Source organism: Apostichopus japonicus, chromosome 14 (genome assembly GCF_037975245.1).
Source record: "Apostichopus japonicus isolate 1M-3 chromosome 14, ASM3797524v1, whole genome shotgun sequence".
Classification (NCBI taxonomy): Eukaryota; Metazoa; Echinodermata; class Holothuroidea; order Aspidochirotida; family Stichopodidae; genus Apostichopus; species Apostichopus japonicus.
This window is the reverse complement of record NC_092574.1, coordinates 24,768,363-24,786,130: the sequence shown is the minus strand read 5'-3', so window position 1 is coordinate 24,786,130 and position 17,768 is coordinate 24,768,363. Positions and strand designations below refer to the sequence as shown.

The window sequence follows — 17,768 nt, the reverse complement described above, 5'->3', positions numbered from 1 at the left end:
TTTTAAGCATACATTTATAGTATTTTAAGTTAAAAGTAATAGAAAAACACTTAGACAGTATTAAAGATACGTCTCCAAGTGATCGATGGTCCTTTCATATTCATATTATGCGTCCAGACGTCGTTTAGATTTTATCAATACGATGTTTCAAGCATCTGAAAGGTTTGAATCAATATTCGCGACAACATATTTCAAGCTATAGGAATCAATGTATTAATCTCTAACATGTTTTGCATTTATGTATTAGAACTTGAATTAGATGATATACTTTCTGTTACAGAAGCAACTATTTATAACATTTTTGTCTTAAATTCGAAAGGTAAATCTTCACACACGTAACCTATTCCAACCACATGTTGTTCGGCATTCCAAAGTAGGGTATTTTTAACATGTTTCATCTCTGTTTAATGTGTGTTTCTATAATATGAACAAAGATAGTGCCGATCAAGGACCAGTCGGAATAAATTGAATTGTAGTTCAGTACCCTGCAATTACTTCTTGAACCAATCATATACACAAAGTTCCAGAAGATTAACCTGTACAAGATCTTCGCACCCCCCCCCCCCCCACACACAAAGAAAATAACCCACCACCAAACGTTTTAATATATGCATGAAGTATTTTCTGCAATCATCAGTTTGAGGTTCAGCAGCTGAAACTAGTCAAATTCCCCAAAATTGTATAAGTACATTAATTATATTCCTGCCAAGGAATGTAACATCATTCCCATGATTCTGATACATTAGTACTAACGAATAAAATATCAAATGTGAGGAGTAAAGCGTGCACCTCGTGGAGATTGAAAGCATATATAGCACGTGTTTGTTGATAACGCCTAACAAAATGAATCTAATGTTGTTCGGATGGATTTTCGAAGTTTTTTCGGTACAAATACGTTTGTTCTAACAAAATCTTGGGCAGCAAAGAAAATTGATTCACATAAAAAGTAATGTCAATACATACATCAAAGAACCATATAACAAAAGCAGAGGAATTATAAGGAAGGATACAGTATAAATCTCAAAGAGAGAAGGAATAAACGAGCCCGTGGAGAATGAATTCAACATTCGCTCACGGATATTTGCTGGTTATTGCTACAAAAAAGATAGTTTTGTTTGTATTTATCGACTTCGCGGTGCTGTTTACATAAAGCGTTAGTGATACTGCCTCTTAATTGCAGCGTGTAGTTTATAGTAATGTAAATTGTAGGATTTAACTTGCACATATTTGAGATTCCATGATTCTTCTGCCTATATCAGTATAGCAGACACTGGGGATTCTGTTACAGCTTTGGAATTTGATTCTATCCGCTCCGACCCCGGGGAGACTTGATATCAAATTTTATTTCTCGTCTGTTTTGACGTTGTTTTAGTGAATGTTACAATTTTTATTCACTGAATTTGTTTTAAAAAAGCTCTTCTCGAATAATCGCTCATTTTATTGTTTATGTCGCTACTTTATGCAGAGCGAAACCGACCCCTTGTGAATGCGTCACTGGGTGCAAAAAAGAATAAAACTTGAGTACAAAAAAAAAGGGAAAAAAAGAGAAAGAAAGAGAAAAGATCGCCAAATATATATGGAAATTCTTCGAACGAATATAGCATTTTGTGTTACCTGGAAACTTTCGGATATTTTAAAGCTGTATTTTGTAGTTCACTGAAATTAATTTGATTGATTTACGTTCAATATTATTATTTAAAACATGTAATATTGACAATAAACCTATATCAAATTTTATTTTTGAACTTGGCTCGTGTTTCGACAAGCAATTATCAAATATCATTTTCTAAACTTATCATTATCACTATTAACTTATCATTATCGATAAGGTAAGACTGAGCTATAAGTATAAACCGAACAATTTGTGAATTCACTCATTTGACGTTGCCTGTACTTTCTCAACATACGTAATTTCTCCAATAAAAAAAATCATACGCTAACAATATGATGGATTCTACTTTACTCACACAGGATTGGGGAGTTAAGGAGGTAGGGTGAGTGTGCATTTAAGTCTAATGGTGACAGAGAGGTGGGGGGGGGGGGTTAGGGTGAGGTAGGATGGCACGAAGTACATCATGTACCAAACTATTCATTTACCAATACATTAATGCGCATGTCCGAATTAATTCAAACTCCCCTTACCACTCTCTTAGTCTAAACATATACGTAGGGATGCTAATATGACGTCATAGTATGACGTATAATGTTTATCGAACATTCAAACCATTCATTGTCTGTTCTGTCATTCTATCCAGCTTTTTTTTCTTTTACTGTTTCCAATCATATAGTCAATTTACCTTACTCGGTTTATAAAATCAATGTTCATAGAGTTTTAAAGATGTTTCATGATATATTTTTATCTTTCTCTTTCTCATCTTTATCTTTTCATACATATTTTATTATTTCGATTCGTTTATTTTCATTTCTTCCAAGTTGGAGCCGATAGTATTGTTTGGTTGGTCTGGTGGCCTTGCCGTATTCATTTCGGTATATAGTATGCTATAACAGGCACGTATTGTCCGTCGTTTAGGCAGTGAACCTCAGCTAAGAACAAAACTAGGAGTGATAAATTATCGATTAACGTCAAACTATAGGCTATATTTATTAAAGGATGCAAGAGATTCCCGTCTTCGTTACGGTCTTCCATTAAGGATTTATTGGTGTTTCTCAACCTACAGTATACAAGTAATGAGTATCAAAGAGCTGACTTTGTACTTAGGTTCTTATAGGCAAACAATAACGTTACATTATTAATAGAGAAAACAGAATAGAGTCAAAACTAAGGCATTTGGTTAATTGTTTACGCAAACTTTGCTTTTGTCCTTGAGCATCAACACGCTTAAACTAATTTCTTTGTCATTCACAAAGGAGGTGTACCTGAGAAAGTTTATAAAAGGGTGGATTTAATAGTACAACGGCATGGGTAGTAGTTCAACAACATGCGTACTGGTCCAGCAACACGACAACACGAACTAGTACAACAGCATGCGTACTAGTACAACAGCATGGGTACTAGTACAACAGCATGAGTACTAGTACAACAGCATGAGTACTAGTATAACAGCATGAGTACATAGTACAACAGCATGAGTACTAGTATAACAGCATGATTACTAGTACAACAGCATGTTTTCTAGTACAACAGCATGAGTACTAGTATAACAGCATGAGTACTAGTACAACAGCATGTGTTCTAGTACAACAACACGGACTAGTATAACAGCATGAGTACTAGTACAACAGCATGAGTACTAGTACAACAACATGAGTACTAGTACAACAGTGTGCGTACTAGTACAAAAACACGGACTAGTACAACAGCTTGATTACTAATACAACAGCATCAGTACTAGTTCAACAGCATGCGTACTAGTACAACAACACGGACTAGTATAACAGCATGAGTACTAGTACAACAGCATGTGTACTAGTACAACAGCACGTTTACTAGTACAGCAACACTATCTAGTACAACAGCTTAAGTACTAGTACAACAGCATCAGTACTAGTACAACAGCATGTGTACTAGTACAAAAGCATCATTGTACTAGTACAACAGCATGCGTTGCGTTCTAGTACAACAACATGAGTATTAGTACAACAGCATGAGTACTAGTACAACAGCATGCGTACTAGTACAACAACATGTGTACTAGTACAACAGCATGAGTACTATTACAACAGCATGAGTACTAGTACAACAACTTCAGTGGGAGTATTAGTTATAATGCCCGTATTTGATACACATATTGAGTTCAAACCCCTTAAAAAACGTATCGAGTAATTAATCGTGAACTTGTTTTAATAGATAAGTAATAATAATATACATATTTATATAGCGCTTTACGTAAAAGAATACGGTATCTCAGAGCACTTTACATGGGACTATAATTAAATCTTATAATAAGTAAAAATATAAGATACATACAGAGTAATTAAAGGAATAAAGTAGTCAAAGCAAATGAAAGATATAAAAAAAATCAATAAATACAACCATAAAATCAATCAATTAATCAATACCCATAATGTGGGGTGGGGTTGTTATCTATAAATATTGTAATGTTTCTCTCTATGACAGTGTATCCTATTACTGAAGGAGCATATATATATGTTGTAACCTTTGTTCATAGTTTAGATTGGAAAAGGATAGTTTTGTGGGAAACGCAGAAAGTAAAGTTAACAAAGCACATGAGTTGCATGTGGAAGAGCCAATATTCTGAGTTTTTTTACCGACATGATTTCTTAGAAGACCATTATATGGTCTCTTATGGTCCCTATATGGACCATTATATGGTCTCATTTCTTAAGAGACCATTATATATATATATATATATATATATATATATATATATATAGATATAGATATATATATATATATTTAAACGCTGTTGTACTTATATATTTATTTAGATATTTATAAGTATTTTAAACAAAATATTTTACAACTCATTACGATTTCAATTATATATATTCATTTGCCTTTGTCGTTACCTCCACTTCATAAACAAAAATTCTGTTCAAAGTATCTCTTTCGAGATCCGGCTTTAGAATCAGAAATGACTTCGAGTTGGTTAGAAACATGTTTGATCTAGTAAGGCAAATAGGTCACCAAAAACAGAACTAGTATGGTTCGATACAGGTGACAAACGCCTACAGTGGAATTACGACCTTCCTTACCGGCTTCGAACCTCTGGACATATACGGTCAGCGTCCATAGCCTAGTGGTTAGGGTGTCCGCATATAAAGCGGGGGGTCCGGGTTCAAATCCCGGTGGAGGTTGGAAGTTTGTTCACTGTTCTTGATTTTGCAACTCGATTACGATTTTTTTCATAGACTAAACGACAGTTTAAATTCCAACATTTCACTGTGCATAGTAAAGGGCTAGGATAGCCCCACCCCACCCTCACCTTAACGATTTACAAAATCATACATTTCTACTGCAGTCGTTCAATCTTAGACCAGAATGTCACTTTTGAAAATGAAAATGTGGTCGTATACACACATTGAAAATATTGCTAAAATGTGAGAGAGCGATGTTACTTAACTTCATCTACATTATATGTAGATCGAGCGATCGATCTATATTTTCCTACTTATTTCGTTGAAAACAAAATTGAAATGTAAATGGAGAAGGTTTCTATCGTTGGGTATTAATTAGTTACATTCTTGATATTCTGTTCCCTTCGAATCAGGATATGCCACCAGAGAAAATGGTGTAATATATTCTTCTTCGGTTTTAAGTTTTGCTAATAAAGTTAAGTCAGCCTAGCCATATATACAAACTTAATTGAGTGTAACAAAATATTGTCATAAATGGGGTCTCTATTCTCACCGCTGATAGAAAACCTTTCTTGAAAGAAAATTGAAATAAAAGGTAGCTTCCAAAATGGTCCCTTTTGAAAGAAATAAATATAATTCATCCCTTCATTTTTAGCCTAGTTATGAAAGAAATAGAAAGGAAAACACGACTGTAATATGGTCAAAAGTAATATAACCGTTTCGCTGAAAGCAGGGAATTGGTTATATCAGTAAATATAACGATTATTTGTAATGCCTGCAGTTTAACCGCCCACGTTTTACGTCTGCAAATAGAGTTATCCCTGAGAGATCAACCGATGCTTGTGAAATATTAACTAGACAGACAAGTTTGACAGAATAGACTCCTGAACAAAGTAAGCGATATTTGCCTTATTAGCTCAGATTACAAACAGACGGTTGAGTATTTCGCAGTTGTGAGGTGGTCAAGGTATCCCTTTGGTAGCAACTAATTTGTTCCGTCACCATGTGTTTCGTATTGGTCAAACTGATACAGATACAAAACAAGTATTCTTTACCTAACGTATATACCAGCCACATTTGTTAAAGCAAGTAAACTTTATCTAACGTTTATAACAGCCATGCATATATGCACATATGTTGAAACAAGCAGTAGCAGCTCCCTGAAACAAGTATACTTTATCTAACGTTTATACCATGGCAGCCACATATGATAAAACATGTATAGGCCTACTTTATCTAACGTGTATACCAGTCACATAATATTATGTTACAACAAGTACTTTATGTTACGTTTATACCAGTCACATATGTTAAAACATGTATACTTTATCTAACGTTTATACCAGACACATATGCTAAAACATGGATACCTTATCTTACGTTTATACTAGTCACATATGCTAAAACATGGATACCTTATCTTACGTTTATACCAGTCACATATGTTAAAACATGTATACTTTATCTAACGTTTACCCAGCAAACACATAACATTATCATAACATTTTTAAAAGGTCGTAGAAACGTTATAACAAAACATTTTTATATTATATTTATATAACGTTATTATGATGTTATTTTATAACATAAAAATGTTTTAAAAATGTTTAAAAAATGTTTTGTTTTCAATATTATTTCAAAATGTTGTTAAAATATCATAAAAATATATTCTACCGTTAATTAGATGGAAATATGCATTGTGGGTATATGATGCATTAAAACTACGAAAACAATGGCACTTCATCAAATGTGATTCAAATATGCTAATAAACTTGCATGTTAATAATAATATTTTAAAAACATTTTTAAAACGTCTTGCTATATAAAATATCTTCCTAATGTTATAATAATATTTTCTTAAAACGTTATATCATAATGTTTTTAATTTGTTATACAATAACATTGAGGAAAATGTTTTAAAATGTTTTAAAAATGTTTTACCTACAACACTATATCAAAATGTTTTTCAAATATCATATAAATATTTTCTAATGAATCAGATAAAAGTTTGCATTGTTGGTACATACGCAATAAAATTAAATAAAAAAAAACTAAAAACAAACATTGCCTGCACCCTCAAATTGATTCAAATAGGTTCACAAACTTTTATATTAAAAACGTTTTAAAAACATTTTTATAACGTTTTGCATCACAAAATATCTTTAAAATGTTTCAATAATATTTTCTTAAAACGTGATATCATGATGTTTTCAATGCGTTATACAATAACATTTGTATGAAAATGTTTTTAAAATGTTTAAAAAATGTTTTACCTTCAGCATTATATCAAAACGTTGTTCAAATATCATATAAATATTTTCTAATGAAGTCAGATAAAAGTTTGCATTGTTGGTATATACGCAATCAAATGATAAAAAAAGACTAAAAACAAACATTGCCTGCACCCTCAAATTGATTCAAATAGGTTCACAAACTTTTTTAAAAAACGTTTTAAAAACATTTTTATAACGTTTTGCATCACAAAATATCTTTAAATGTTTCAATAATATTTTCTTAAAACGTGATATCATGATGTTTTCAATGCGTTATACAATAACATTTGTAAGAAAATGTTTTTAAAATGTTTAAAAAATGTTTTACCTACAACATTATATCAAAATGTTGTTCAAATATCTAGTTTCCTAATGAAGTCAGATAAAATTATGCTTTGTTGGTATATACGCAATAAAAAAAAACTAAAAACAAACATTGCCTGCATCCTCAAATTGATTCAAATAGGTTCACAAACTGTTATATTAAAAACGTTTTAAAAACATTTTTATAACGTTTTGCATTACAAAATATCTTTAAAATGTTTCAATATTGTTTTCTTAAAACGTTATATCATAATGTTTATAATTAGACTATCGTGATAAATCACGGTAGTCTAATTATTATCAACGTATCTGTGGTAGATCACGTGATAGTGATTAATCACAGATACGTTTATAATAACCCTTATCCGCATTAGGGAGTGACGTCAGACCGTCAGGTCACGCTCCACTGAGCATCACTTGAAGCGGCCGCGGTTTGCAGTCGTGTTTAATCATAGATACGTTTATAATAATTAGACTACCGTGGTTAATCACAGATACGTTTAAAATAAGTTATAATTATAGGTTTCGGTTAGGTTCCCAAGGGTTAATATTAATGGAGCATGTTCTTTCATAATCCCGAAATAGAAATAAAAAGATTCAAACTTAGTTTCAAACTTAGTGTCACATGTATGAATTCCAGGAATTTCATTGGTTAAAAAAAAATCTCGTACGTACGACGTATACGCGCTAAATTTAAAGCCATTACCACCAAGATCACCAGCTTTAGCGTTTTATACTAGATTTAGCGTGTTTTAGACTTTTCTGGTGTCCTAGCGTACGTTTTTTCGTATCAAAATTGATGGTTCCCAAAAAAATGACCGTATCCGAAACATTCGAGGTGAAATTCCCGCTTTGCAACACACTTGAACCGCTATTTATATGTTACTTTTACACAATGTTATCGCGGTCGATATATTTAAAATGAATAATGCAGAACGTACGTACAGCTGAGGCGTACGTTTGCATGTAGTAAACGTGAGGAGCGGAACTGTGGGCCATTGTGTGAGTTTATGTATACACTACGTACACAGCCTTACCGCGGATTGAGACGAGAATCGTCTGAATTTGTTGTATTTTTGTTGATTCTTCAGTTGTTTTGTTATGATTCTGAGCCATTATGACTTGAAGTTTGTTTAAAATAATCATATTCATAACAATGTCTATCATATAAGTAAGTGCAACTTGTGATGGAGGTAATAGGCTACATTACATATGTGCATTAATATATATATCTAGCGTTTTCTGGGATTTTACTTTTGCAAATCTAGCGTTTTTTGGCATGTGCCGCTGGTTACGCTGATTTGCTCATTTGCCATCAACTCTGCCAACTTTGCCTCCAACTTCAAAGTTCAACTTCAAGCCCGTACTGCTCTAGTTACTGCAGTAAGAATTACTCATTCAAGTCTGTGAATTATCCAGATTCTTTGATACTTTTCATCAGGAGTTAGGAGTAAGTCGATCGAAAACAAGAAATAATTAGGTAAGTTCATTGTATTTTTCATAAATAATGCAAAATCAGCCTACCGTACTATAGTATAGGCTTATAGCATTAACGTAAGGTGTACCACTAACGTTATAGGCCTAGCCTACCCTACCACGATATGCACGTTATCACGTATTTTGTATGATGGACCCTGCGAAGTTCGGACACGTAAGAGGATCAGAGGGAATTTTCAAGCTTAAAAAATACCTGTATGAAACAAAGTTCACCCTTTTATAGATCAGCTTAGCAGACATTAATTGTGAAAGTTTCAACATTTTAGGAAAATGTATATAGGCTAGGGCTACTTTTTGTACAGGAAAACCAAAGAGATTGGGGCTTGTTATTTAATAATGTGTAGGCCAGGCATAGGCTACCTGTTTTTGGTTAAACCTTGCAAAGAAAATGTGGGTGATTATATTACAGGTTAGGGTTTAGATATATTTCACACTATTTTGAATCCTTTTTTAACTGTTTGATTTGATTATTAGTACAGAAAATAAACAAAAAAGTTGGTTTTAGTGTTATAGGTTAGGGTACTGTACATGTTGTTGGAAACAGGTGCACGCATTATTACATCGAGCCAACAACGTCCATTGTTGCTAAGTTCAGACAGCCGACTTAAATGGCCGCCAAAAGTTAGGGCTCGATTTAATAATGTGCATATTTCTTTGTCAGTTTTATATTTTTTACCTTTCTGAAAATGGTTCGGACCCTTTACTTGCAATCAGAACATTCATGTGTAGATGACTTGTTTGAGTTTGTTTATAACTTTTTTGGGGTATCGGTACAAGATTTGTCAAGAAATTGGTCCATGTCAGGCGTAGCTTAAAATGTTCCAGTGATATGTAACACTAATTTCCTATTGAATAATACAGTATAGAAGAAGCTAATTTCTTTGTTTTTTATTAAATGGTCCCAGCCCTTTTATTTTTAACCAGAACATTTGCAGATAAATTGAATGAGTTAGAACATAATTTTCTTGGTTCAAAGGTACAAATTTTCTCAAGACATATCTGCTTTGACATCGATATAATTGTTTCCAAACAGGAGCATCATCTAACTGAGTTTCCTGTAACAATTGTAACAGAGAGCATTTTACTGTTATCTCACCTTCCCCTTACCCTAGGAACATATTTACAATATCTTAGCTAGTAGCACAGACAGGGAGTTCTTACATCACACCTCTCAGAAACCTCCAACTTATTAGTTCCAGGAGATCATCCACACTGTAACCTCTAGTGTAACTTTCTACAACCAAAACCCTACACCTGTTTGTGCACCTATTATTATGTAATCTTCAGCAGGATGCATGTGTGGTCAGCTTCACAGCAGCTTAACCACTGTTTATGTAGACAGAGTAACATCCTGTCCCATCCTCTTGTAATCCATTGTAAAAGAGTATATAAGATGCAACTTTCACCATTTGTATTCAGTAGCATATATCCAGCCAAGAAAGATATCAATTTTCTAATTCTTGGCAGGAAAAGTTAAATTGTGGTCAGCTTAATCTCTGAAATCAAACAATCCGTATTAAAGTAGAGTCACAATCAAGTATCAAAGCAACTTCAGTAAATCCCAGTAATATCTGTCCCTATATATGTAATATATAGCCCATGGCACTGATTAAACTGCAATAATGAAACTCGTATAATTAAATACCAAAGCAAATAGTCTTGATTGTAGAAAGGAAAGAGCCGAGTCTCTTGCTTTAGTGGAACTTTATTCAAACTTTTATCAAACAAATGAACTTGTATTAAACCTGTTTTATTCCCCTCGGGGGTGGGAGGTATTTTCAGTGAGAAAAATCCTGTCACACTGGTATGGCATGTGTCCCATCGTACTAAAACAAATTGAACAATTCTAGAAATTGCCTGCAAGAATCTCCTCTAGTTGACCTGTTTGATAGAGACTCAATGAAGTATGTGAGCTTGGATAATACTGAATTGGGTGCACCTAAAGATATAGCCTAGTATGAGCCCATGCACACTTCTTCTGTGGTACTCCCTATTCAGAGTGAAGTGTCAACTTCCAAATAGAATACAATTCCCTATAATCCCCCAATCAAACCTTACTGGGGTGGAGTATCATGAATAAATTAACTTCCTGTGTGTAGACAGTAGATTGCATAAACTATGGTTGTGAAGTAGCTCATTGGGTACAAACAAGTGTCTGTGTTCAACAAAGGGAAATTGGTATCATTGGCCCCTTAGTGGGGGATATAGGGCCTAATTGTGAAATAATATATACAAGACAGCATGACTTCCGTTGATTGTCTGGAAATCAAATTAAAGCATTGGGCTGACTGCTCGTATGTAATATGGGTGGGTATAGGTGTTTTTGGAAGATTTAGGTAACATTTGAGAGGAAATTGAACTTTTGATTATTGCAAAATTTAAACAAATCTGATTTAAATTTAAAAAAATCTGATTTAAAAAAAAAATTCAACAACCCTGGTTCCAGGTTGCCCGATATTCTCCCACTGGCAAGTTTTGAAATTAACCTGAAAAAGTCATCCAACTGTGTATATACCATAGTGTCCCCGGGTTTACATGTACAAACAAAAATATATCGATCTGTCACTGAGTATATTTATGTGTCATAAAATTTACATTGCATACATATTAAACAGCACTACAAGTGCTGGACCCATGGGTACAGGCTCATGAGTATGGGTAATGGCCTATACTGTAAGTACGGGTCCAAGGAAAATGAAACTGAGTATGGGTACCAGTACCGACTCATGAGTATGGGTACGGGTATGTATAAAATATGTTAGCCAATTTTTTTCAAACAGATGTTTAATACTTGTTTCCTTTCATTTGTACAGAAGCACTAAGGAAATGCATCAAAAATGGGAAGAGGAGCGATTTCTTGTTTGAAATCGGTGAAGTTCTAAGAAATGCCCCAAATATGCCAGGAGGCAGCAACTACATGAGAAAGGTAATTGGAATTGTTTATATTAATGAAATAAACAAGATCATGTCTCTAAAGCACTTAGTGTTTGTGTAGATGTGAGTGGAACAATATTGTGAAAAACAAATGACTCGGCACAAACTTAATGCACTTGGTTCTGCATGGCAGAGCAGAAGAGTGATATCTGCAAAATGTTCTGAAAAATTCATCAAATACCGTTTTTTTACCGGCCAAATCTGGAGTAACCACCATTCCCCACCCCTCAGATTTGGACTTGGGGAGATAGCACCCTGAGGCAAAATGTTAGATGTGGGTGTGCTAAATTTATGTGACAGAACATTCTGTCAAAGGCATCATCGCAAAGCGATACGCCATATTGTCGTGGAATCAAGGTGCCCTTTTGGAGGATAGTATATGTATATATATGTTTTAAAATAGCCTATGCTATGGTGTGTTAGGCTATAAAATTCACCAGTTTATGTGTATAAAATGATGAGGATAAAAAAGACATCGTTTGAAGATTTCAAATATAAGTATAGGTTTTATATTCGCCTATGCTACAGGGTGTCAGGCTATAAAATTAACCAGTTTGTGTATAAAACGATCCGAACAGAAATTGACATCGTTTGAAGATTTAAAAAAAATATAGTTTTAGGCCTTAAATTCGCCTATGCTACAGTGTGTTAGGCTAAAAAAAATCACCAGTTTATGTGTATAAGTTCTCAGAAATGCCCTAATTAATATGCCAGGAGGCAGCAACTACATGAGAAAGGTAACTGGAATTGTTCATGTTAAATTAACAGGATGATGTATGTGTTAAGCACATCCTTGTGTAGATGGAACCATCAGTAACTGCATGCATGTATAAGATTTTTAATAAAAATATATTACCATTGTTCTCCATTATCTTATAGAAATCACAAGTGGCACAAAAGAGGAACACACAGGTGTATGAATCTGAGGTTGAATCAGATGAGTGACCAGCAACTCCAGCGATTGAACCCTCATCGTTCTAGTATTGTGTTCTCAGATTTTGTTGTCTGTTTTTGTATTTGCTCTTCTAGTAATATTCTAGTGTTCTAGTATTTGTTGTCAGAAATAAACATGTTTACATTGAACATAAATAATGTCTCTTATATTTGACTCATTATCTCGCTAATCGGGGTGGGAGTTCAGCGACAATCACCAAGTAGTTCCAGTAGCTCAAGCTACCAAGTAGCTCAAGCTCAAGTACCGCCCATTTGTGTTCGCAAGAGCGCCGGTTGTCACGCCACAGTGACCTAGCATCCCGCTGCCAGAATTTTCGGGTACCTACTGTCAGTTCCGAGCTGCGCATGGCCAGGGGAAGAGGTGAGACACATACGACCCAGATGTGAGCTAAAGGGGGGGGCGGGGTTATGGGGATATCTAATAACGTATTGTCGCTGTCATCCGATCATTTCCAAGACATTTTGATGACATTTGGAAATAATGTTATCATAACATTTGCTATAAACGTTAACATAATATTTTCCAAACGTTTCGTCTGATATTTTATTAACGTTATATTAAAATATCAAGTAAATGTTTTGATCAAATGTTAGGTAAACGTTATATGAAAATATCAGGAAAATGTTTTGGTCAAATGTTATGAAAATGTCTTTAAAAGACGTTATAATAACATAAAATATTGAGTCTTAGAAATAGCGGGAAAACGTTTTAAAATATTTCATCTAAACATCATGAAAACGTTATAAAAACGTTGTGATGATATTGGAACAAAACATTTTAAAACGTTTTCCCGCTATTTCTAAGACTCAACATTTAACGTTATTATAACGTTATTCCAAAACATTTTCATACCGTTTGACCAAACGTTTTCCTGATATTTTTAAAACGTTATTGTGTTTGCTGGGTATACTAGCCACATATGCTAGAACAAGTATACTTTATGTTACGTTTATGCCAGCCAATTATTTTAAAGAATCTTTACGTTTATCTCATTTTGTCATATTCAAATGCTTATTACTCTAAGTGTCAACCTGTATATTGATCCCCCCTTTAGCGACTACATATACACATTCCTCTAGCAGACTATGATTACCCAGACATATTGATTTTTTCTTTTAGTACCTGTTTATATAAACATATCGGGAACACGATAATTGTAGACTATAGTAATGGCACTCAATGTGTACAGTATTTTATCATGTCCCATTAGTCCCCATACCGTACACACTTTGCATAAATTTTGACGAGTGTTCAATCATAAGGTGGTTTACTCTAAAAAAAAAGAGAATAAAAAAAAAGAAACTTTGACTGCCTTTGTCAAGCGGTAAGTATGTCTATTGTACCCACCTCCATTATAATAGCACTGTTGATATTGTTACGATTTTGGGTTAAGTTAAATAACTACTTTAGTATTAAAAGCGACACACGTGGAATCAGTTTGTACATTTTTATCCAACTGTTGACTTTCTAAAACAGATTGTTGGCTGGTGGACACCATGATTACTGCCAACAACTATCTGACTATTGTATTCTACCAAGAGTAAACTTATAATGATATGCTGTATTAAAAATGAACAAAACAAATGAGATTTAGCCATTATTTCGCCAAAAACAAAGAAAGAAAACAACAGAAAAAGAAGAAGAAGAAGCAGAAAACACAAAGGAAAACAGAATAGAAAGAGAAATAAGAAAACGATAGATAACAGAGGATACAATTATCTCCAATCATTAAAATAGTTTGTAAGCTGACAATTTTTTTCAGTACCAATGTGAACGTATATATACTGCTAAAGTAATATCAACCGAAACATATATATATATTAAAGCCAATAATATAATTTTACACGAAAATATAATAACTCAGTTCGTCAATTTTATGCGAAACTGAACGAAGAAAACAGAAGAGTACATACCGTGTTAGGAAATTGCTATAATTAACAATTGCAGATCCACCGAACACTTCCGTATTTCAGGAGGCAAATTCGTGATGTATGAACGCCTATCTGAAAATGTTCGTTATGAATCCAGTCGAAGTGGACTAGGTTACGGAGGAGTATACGTTCCGTCGTTGTTGTGTATTTGCATAGCCAAGTCGTGGTAGAAAGAGAAAAGAAAAAAAAAAACATATCTCTTAATGAAAATGGAATGGAATATCAGGACAGGTGTAAATAGATAATTGAGTAGAATTATAGCCTCTCGGTTATAATTTAACGGATATTATGAAGAATTAGTAAATAACATATAGTAATATGCCAACGGTATTAGGGGAATCATGTTTTTATATAAAGCAAAGACCACATGCATGCAGGATGAACGTAGCTAAAGTTTCGTGTACCAGTATGTCATTGAAAACGAAATATAGGCTACATCAGAGGATGAATCGATTGTGGAAGAGTTGTATTGCTATGATTTGCAATATCCATACCGTAAGAATGTAAACAGATAAAGCTGGCGGATAACTTTGTTGAATTGTTTATGTATAGTGATGTACGTTAAACGTCCGTTTCTTGGTTTAAGAAAACACTATTAAAACTGTTTGTTTTTTGCAGAGGGTGAGGTGGGGGGGGGGGGTGGAAAAGGTTCGTGAAACATTATGCGAACAGTAATATTTGTCAGTACGGTGAAATTATTTCAATGTTAAAAAAATGTATTTGTTTCCATATAGATAGCACGCAGTTAATCCAGCTACTTTGAAAAGTAAAAGTTTATCAATCAATACATATTTGGAATAAAATCTGGGAAATGACAAAAAGAAACATAAAATAACGCGTACGTGGATGGCGGCACTATAAATTTGTATGTGACTATATTCCTAAGGTTCTTAAATTTGGATATGAGGTTTGTTTATATCGTAATGAAAATTAGTTGAATGTTCCTTTAAACAAATACCTATAGTCGTAATATATCGTAATGGTAAGGGCTTGTTAAGGGTTTCGGCGATTAGGAAGTGAGGGGTGGGGGAGGGGTCGGAAGGGTAAGGGGTAGAATGGTGCGTGAAAGCGTGGTAGGGTTGGGTCTCGGAAACGCATGGTGAAGCTAGGTCAGTGTAGCTGTGTTAAAATTATTCGACATTAAGTCCCATAGTGTTTGTGAAAGAAACAGTGAAATTTTTGAAAAATCTCTCATACCATTTAAATTGTGTCCAGTTCGCTTTATCACATTTATTTCCTACGAAGCTGCATTAGTCGGAATATGTTACAAAACATCAAAGTAATTAATGACAATGAACCGGTATAATATGAAAGAGGTTGATCGTGAAGTTGCACTTTGGTGGCGGTTCGTATTTTGATTATTCGATTTTGGGAGTTTGAAATCAATGTTAATAACTTACACAAACTAACCATCTGAGAGGAAATTTACGAAGGAACGTAGTTTGTTGAAAGTTAGTAGTTAGTCTGTATGCGAAGCATTGATGGTTCGGCTGATGGCTATCGGCTAGCTACGTTTTCATTATCTCGTAACGTACACTATAGAGGGCTTGCTTTCTAGTGTTAAGTTTGCATAAAATGGACAAAAATTGAAATTAAAATAAAATACAAACTGTCATGTACCTTTAAACTACAGGAAAAAGATGAAACAGAGGTTTTTATATAAAATTCTGATTAACAAATTTTATATATGAGACCCTTCCATCTTCTATGATTGGTCATGCAATTCATTGAAAGTCATTGTCAATGCGATGCAAAGGGGGGGGGGGGCATTTTGGAGAGAGGGAGGTGGGATGGATGGGGATTGCAATATTGAGCTGAGAATTATAAAAAGTGTTTAATAGCATTTTACATAACGCATTTCAAAAATGGTTGCATATAGGCAGAGAGGCATGTATTGTATTCTCTCATAACGTCACATTCCCATTAAAAGCCAAATAAATTGAAATTTTAATTTAATTAAGTTTAAACTTTATTTTGTTTTTAAGTAATGTTAAGTAAGTTTCTTCTTAAGAGCAACAAACTCTAAAGCAGAGGCCATATTATGACAATTCACGTAGAATTGATTCTTATCTCCAATCACGTTGAGCCTGTATAAAGCAGTCATTTCCATTTGGAGCTCCGTCACAAGAAAAGAAAAACAAATGAAAAATAAAAAAACACAGAAAAATCGGGAAAAAAATAACATAAACAGAAAATCGGAAAAATAATAAAAACATAAGAAGGTCGGAAGATAACAAACACAGAAAATAGGAAAAATAACAAAAACAGAAACAGAAAATTTGGGATAAAATGACAAAAACAGAAAAATCAGATGCTAAATTGCGTCAATATAGGCATCCTGTAAGGATCACTTGAATCTTGATATAGAGGGGAAAGAAAAATCTGGAAGATTAGAATAATTATATGCTACAGCTATTTCTCTTGTCAAGATATCAAGATTTAAGATAGGCCGATGTTTAATCTCTTGAATGCTCATTCAAAGAATTATTCATCATATCTAATCCTCATTGCAAACCTAAATATCAATAGTTTATTCGATCGTTTTCAAATGAATAAAAAATCATATGAACAACAAGACTTGAAAGACATGGTCCCTTGGCAAATTTGTAGTGCATTAGAAGCTTACTGCTGTGGCCATTAAATCTTATAATTGTAGAGCGCATGCGCGCTACAATATTGGGATTACTAGCCCGCTCCGTCATGTACATGGCTGGCTGGTGAATGCCAGCTGAACATACACTCTTCATAGCACATCTCAAATTCACAGGTTAGCTACGCAGGAAAAAAATCCAGACTCAGGTTTGCAAAGAATGGTGGCGGCGAACAGTTAATTCTGCACACGTAAATAAAATAGATCTCGTTGAGTAGCATTCTTCTTCAAAACAATACGTAAATTCTCTACTTTGGTTCATTATTCTCGAATTGAACAAGACAGGTAACATTTGAAGGCATATATGAGTTAACAACATCCTGCAAACAAAATGCAAGCAACAGATATTAATCGTATTTATCCGCAACGACTCGGCGTTATCTGTACTAATTCATCTCTTGCAACATAGGCACTTGTAACGTTAT

The 17,768-nt window shown here is 33.9% G+C and overlaps 1 protein-coding gene and 1 long non-coding RNA gene across 5 annotated transcripts in view; one reads left to right on the top strand and one right to left on the bottom strand.

Annotated features, from left to right (window-relative positions):
- LOC139979811 (bombesin receptor subtype-3-like) overlaps window positions 1-17,768 on the bottom strand; it is a 54,886-nt gene that overhangs the window by 18,429 nt on the left and 18,689 nt on the right. For 3 of the 4 annotated variants that reach the window (XM_071990939.1, XM_071990940.1, XM_071990937.1), the window contains exon 2: window positions 14,676-14,800. The gene's annotated coding sequence lies outside the window, so the exon portion shown is untranslated. Of the gene's footprint in view, window positions 1-14,675; window positions 14,801-16,093; window positions 16,248-17,768 lie in introns of all 4 variants that reach the window. The other variant, XM_071990938.1, reaches the window with a different exon arrangement.
- On the top strand, window positions 8,662-12,905 carry LOC139979812 (uncharacterized). Its single transcript, XR_011797340.1, has 3 exons — window positions 8,662-8,856; window positions 11,687-11,799; window positions 12,687-12,905. It is a non-coding gene; the product is annotated as an uncharacterized lncRNA (long non-coding RNA).